We start from the raw sequence: 6,000 nt of genomic DNA, 5'->3' as shown, positions 1-6,000 counted from the left end.
TTTTTTAAAAAATATTCATTTATTTATTTGACTGCACTGGGTCTTATTTGTGGCATGTGGGATCTTCATTGCCGTTTGTGGGATCGTTCTTTTTTTTTTACTTGCGGCATGCGGGCTCGTAGTTGTGGCACGTGGGCTTGTAGTTGTGGCATGCAGGCTTGTAGTTGTGGCACATGGGCTTGTAGTTGTGGCATGCAGGCTTGTAGTTGTGGCACACGGGCTCATAGTTGTGGCATGCATGTGAGATCTAGTTCCCTGATCTGGGATCATACCTGGGCCCCCTGCTTTGGGAGTGCGGAGTCCTAGCCACTGGACCACCAGGGAAGTCCCAACACTTGAAATTTTTTAATGCTTCTGACAGTTTCAGACTTAAAGAAGTAAAAGGAAAAATTGTAAAAGACTTTGAAATGAACTGAGAAGCGCACTGGGTGTATGTGAGGGAAACGTTGTCTGGGTGACGTGATTCTGCAGGTTCTCTGCTCTTTTTGCTGTCTTTGAGCTATTTTACAACTCATTAATTTGTAAAAAACTGATAACAATGGCCATGATTTTTGTCCATAGAAATACAAATTGTGTCCAGTGATTCCCATAGATTATTCCCTGTGTATAGTCCCATTTTGCTTCAGTTTATAGTTTTCTTCCATTTTTCACTTGACCCAGTCGTAATTTCTTATTGATGCTCTGATTAACTAGTAAGTTAAAACCTTTGACACTGTCATTTTATCTGTCTCAGTGTCTTGATTATATCTTTAAAAAAATCTTACCAACAGCAAGGAGCTTTACTTATAGTCCATACAGTGGATTTCAGTAAGAGCTCATGGGACTACAAGTGCATTCCAGTCATATTTATGTATTTATTCCACTTCCATCAAGCACTCAGACCCTGCACTGGGTCCTGGGGAGGAAAGATGAGACCCACAGCAGCAGGTACAGAAAGCATGGTGCTGAAGAGCAAACGTCCCAGAGAGGAGGGTGCAGGGCAGCGGGAGGACTGGAGAAGGTTCCTGATCTTGTAGAACAGGTGGGAGTTGGTCAGACAAGGCATTTTGTGCAGAAGCACCGAGTGAGGGGGAGCATGACACACCCAGAGGTGAATGGGGGGCAGCTGAAGGAAGGTTGGCACCTTCGTCCACTTGGGCTGCTATCACAAAATAAAGTACCAGAGACTGGGTGGCTTATACGTGACACAAGTTTATTTCTCATGGTTCTGGGGGCTGGGAAGTCCAGGATCGTGGCACCAGCAGGTTCAGGGGCTGGTGAGAGCCCTCTCCCAGGGTTGCGGAAAACCGACTGTATCCTCTCGGGATGGTCGCTCTCTGTTATGAGGGCACTACTCCCATTGTGGGGCCCTGCAATAACCTCCCATATGCCCGCCCGCTAATACCATCACTTTGGGCATTAGGCTTCAATGTAGGAATTTTAGGGGGACTCAACATTCAGCCCACAGCAGCTGGGGAGCTGGACACGGGCCCCTGCCAGCCTGAGGAATGAAGGTTCTACTAAGCAGCTTTGGGAGTCATTGAAGGACTGCATGTGGTAGGTCCCACAAACAGGAAGCTGTTCCTGCAGGAAGAGATGCTGCTCTATCCTTAGAGGCAGGGAAGGAGAGTGCCTCACTGCCCACACGGATCAGCTGCTGCTTCTACGTCTGTAGTATTATCTGAAATTCAGGGGCAAAGAGCTCTGCTCCTAAGTGGCGTTGGAGTTGGACAAAGTGGAAAAAATTCTATTTTGCTCCTCTTTGATGTATATTTCATCTTAAGTTTATCTGAGACATTTTTCCAAAGAAGACATACAGATGGCCAACAGGCACATGAGAAGATGCTCAACATCGTTAATCATCCGGGAAATGCAATCAAAAGCACAATGAGGTACCATCTCACACCTGTCAGAATGGTTGTCATCAAAAAGACAACAAACGGCCAAGTGCTGGTGCGGATGTGGAGAAAAGAAACCCTCGTGCACTGTTGGTAGGAATGCAACTTGGTGCAGCCGCTGTGGAAAACAGTATGGAGGTGCCTCAAAAAACTAAACATAGAGCTGCCATATGATGCTGCAATTCCGCTCCCAGGTACATATCCTGAAAAAAAAAACCACTAAGTGAAAAAGATACATGCACCCCAATATTCACTACAGCATTGTTTACAATAGCCAAGATATGGAAGCAACCTAAGTGTCTATCAACAGACAATTGAGTATTACTCAGCTATGAAAAAGAATGAAACCTTGCCATTTGCAGCAACATGGATGGAGCTGGAGGGTTTTATGCTGAGTGAAATAAGTCAGAGAAAGACAAATACTCTATGATATTATGACTCTAAAAAGTAAAACAAACTAGTGAATATAACAAAAAAAGAAACAGACTCACAGATGTAGAGAACAAACCAGTGGTTACCAGTGAGGGGAGCATGGTAGAGGTTATGGAGGAGTTAGAGGCATAAACTACTATGTGTAAATAAATAGGCTAACATTATACTGTACAGCACAGGAATATAGCCAGTATTTTATAATAACTATAAATGGAGCATAACCTCTAAAAATTGTGAATCACTATGTTGTGCACCTGAAGCTAACATAATATTGTAAATCAACTGTACCTCAATAAAAATTTTGATATATCTGTGCAACCTTCATATCTAGTTATTAATATGCAGAGGGCACAAGACGTAAAAGCAAAATATTATTATTTTAAACAAACAGGCTTATCAACAACATGAATCAGTGTTTCCTTGGTGGATAAAGTTCTATTTTCTTTAATAACAGCTACTAATTAAGCAACAGAATACTTTACCATGACATTAACCTTGTTCTAAAAGAATCATTAATGTGTAAAATCAACAGTTTGGAAAGCACCTGGACCCCACAGCCAAAGCCTATTTCATGGAACTGTCTGTTCTTTATCCATGAGAAGTTGAGTTTATGTAGGATTATCTACAATCTGGAAATCTGATACTGAGAATAAGTGAGCAGAGTGTTTCACATGCTTGATAATTCGCCAACCTGGCATCTTTTCTTCTGAAGGCCCTTCTCACTTACAAATTCATTCTGAGCAAAATTTCACATTTGACAGTGTTTTGATGTATAAGTCCTTCCAGATATTTTGCATTTTGACAGCAAAGTCCAGAGTTACAGTGCAAGCTGGGATAATTCGGCAAGTTTAGGTTCCGGGACAGAGCCGCTGGGAGGACTGGCTGGGGTCGCAAGGAGCAATGTTATAAATGCTTGGCGCCGCTTACTGAGTGAGTAACCAAGGACGGGCTGTGCCTGGTGCTGAAGCTTTCTGCTGTGACCATAAGTTTTACTTCTCTGCCTGCCTTTACTGTATCCTTTTTTAATTTACAGGAGTCTTGTAAGAAACAGTCATTAAAGTTTATTCCTGAGTCCAATGTGGTTTTGCTATAATAATGCCAAAAGTCCTGAGGAGGAGCGTGTTGCCAATTAAGTCATTATTCTCTAGCGCTTTACCCCTTTCCAAAGTTCCACGGTTCAGGGGGAAGAGGTTTCATACACTTAAAATACACATCGCTGAGCTTGAGCTTGGCCCTCTGGTTGCTCAGAAGTTCAGAATGTATCTGATCAGGTAGAAGTAGTTTTCAGGGATCTTTTACTGTAAACCCTGTTTGAAATAATCACAGCAGATAGCTTATAGGAAGCCTTAGCACGGATGCTCTATATGTTATATAATATTATGTTACAATATAATTTTCCAACTAAGCAAAGACTGTTTTCATTTTTGTGAGATTGTGTGTTTAGGGTTCACAGTACTTCAAGCCATCAGATCACACACTTTGCCTGTGAAATCCCACTGAAAATCGAAGAGTCTGTGCCAGAAGCCCAGGCATCTGAGCAGCAGGAGGGAAGTCAGGGACTGCTAAATGTTATGAGCAGAAAACGTCGCCGAATCAGATGTTTCCATGTAAAGGCTGATGCTGTTCTGTTGGGGCAAAGCAGGGCCCACCTGTCTCACTGCTCCCAGGTGGTTCTGGAACAAACACTGCGGAAGGCTGCCCCTTCCCGGCAGACAGCCTCCTACCCTTGCAGAGATCGGCCCTGCAATTCAGCCCTCAGCGCGAGGAGACACCACAAAGGGGAGGCGGCTGCATCAGCTGATTCTCTTTCACGGGGGAACGAGCTGGACCGGTGTCTTCCTCCAGCCCTCCCAGTTCGGGGGCCGCAGAGATGTGCCTGTGAAATGGAGCAGCACTGCCCCGCGGAGCTGCTGAGAGGGGAGAACACGGCACGTGGGCTGTGTGAGGCGTGTTTGTTAAATAAAACACGGAGTCCATTGCTCCGTCTCTGCAGAGGCTGATAAAGCCTGGGAAGAAAGGGAAGCAGATTTTAAAGTTTATAACTTTCCATTTGCAACAATAGACAGAGAGCAGTGAGAGGAGAATCCAAAGGGTAAACACCCCTGAGGTTTTTTGTTTTTAGATTCCACATGTAAGTGAGATCATAACAGCATTAGTCTTTCTCTGTCTGACTTATTTCACTTAGCATAATACCCTCTAGGTCCATCCGTGTTGTCACAAATTGCAGGATTTCCTTCCTTTTTATGGATGAATAATATTCCATTGTGTGTATAGTTACATATATATAAATATAAATAAATAAATAAATAAATATATATAATTTCACATCTTTTTTATCCATTCATCCATCAATGGACACATAGGTTGTTTCCATGTCTTGGCTACTGTGAATAATGCTGCAATGATCATGGGGCCCATGAGGTTTTATAGATTCCTCTTTTTATCTGGAAAATTTGTAGTTGCCTTGGAAAAAGTCCCTGCCTTCATGGAGCTTCTGTGCTAATGGAAGCAGACTAACAGCAAACTTTTAAACAAATACATATATGAGACAATTTCCCATCATGATAAGTGCTGAAAAGCAAGCAGGGTAACAGAATAAGAGCGGCAGAGGTGGCTGCTGGCTCCGTTCTTTAGGGCAGGTGGTTAGGGAGGGGCCCCTTTAGGAAAGGGTTGCAGCTCAGATCATGGGGCAGGTGTTGTAGGAAGCCCTGGAGGGGCCCAGGCAGCAGCGGGCAGCTGAGGAGGGCAACTTGTGGGGCCTCCCTGGTGATGCAGTGGGTAAGACTCCACGGTCCCAGTGCAGGGGGCCTGGGTTCGAGCCCTGGTCAGGGAACTAGATCCTGCATGCATGCCGCAACAAAGGAGACCTCGAGCCTCAACTGAGGAGCCCACCTGCCACAACTAAGACCCAGTGCAAACAAATAAATAAGTAAATAAATAAATAATTTTAAAAAATGTGTCTTGTGATCCTGAAGCAGAAACATGTATTTTTTAGTTTTGCTATGAGCATCATTGAGATAATTGATGAAATCTGAATGTCTGTAGATTGGGTAACTATTAATTTTTTAAAAAAATTTATTTTATTTTATGTTTTTTTGCCGTGCCACCACGCGGTATGCGGGATCTTAGTTCCCCAACTAGGGATCGAACCCATGCCCCCTGCAGTGGAAGCATGATTCTTAACCACTGGACAGCCAGGGAAATCCCTTAATTTTTTGATCGTTATAAAATTATTCTGTGGTTATTATGTAAAGTAAGGTTACTGGTTTTAGGATATACATGGTTTTTAGGAAGTATTTATAAGTAAAGGGGCATCCTGTCTATAACTTAGTCTCAAATAATTAAAAAAACTTTATAGATAATGATAAAAGCAGGTTCGAGGAAATGTAACAAAGGAATTTGAGTGAAAGGTAAATGGGAATTTTACTAACCTTACAACTTTTTTGTAAGCCTGAAACATTTCAAAAAGTTTTAAAAATTAAATTGTAGAGGCATTTTAAGAAATTATCTCAAATTTAATAAGTAACAGCACTTTCTTAAACTAAACATCTCCTAACCTTGTGCTAAGAGTGAGTCATTACCTTCTGGGTTTCTTCATTCTTGCTGATGTTTGATTCCTCGGGTGGAGTTGGTTATATTTATGATGGATACTGGGAGTACAATGGCTTGTGTATGTGTGTAAATCAAGTAA

Source organism: Hyperoodon ampullatus, assembly GCF_949752795.1.
Source record: "Hyperoodon ampullatus genome assembly, chromosome: 17".
NCBI classification, from domain to species: domain Eukaryota; kingdom Metazoa; phylum Chordata; class Mammalia; order Artiodactyla; family Ziphiidae; genus Hyperoodon; species Hyperoodon ampullatus.
Note: the sequence above shows the minus strand (reverse complement) of the source record.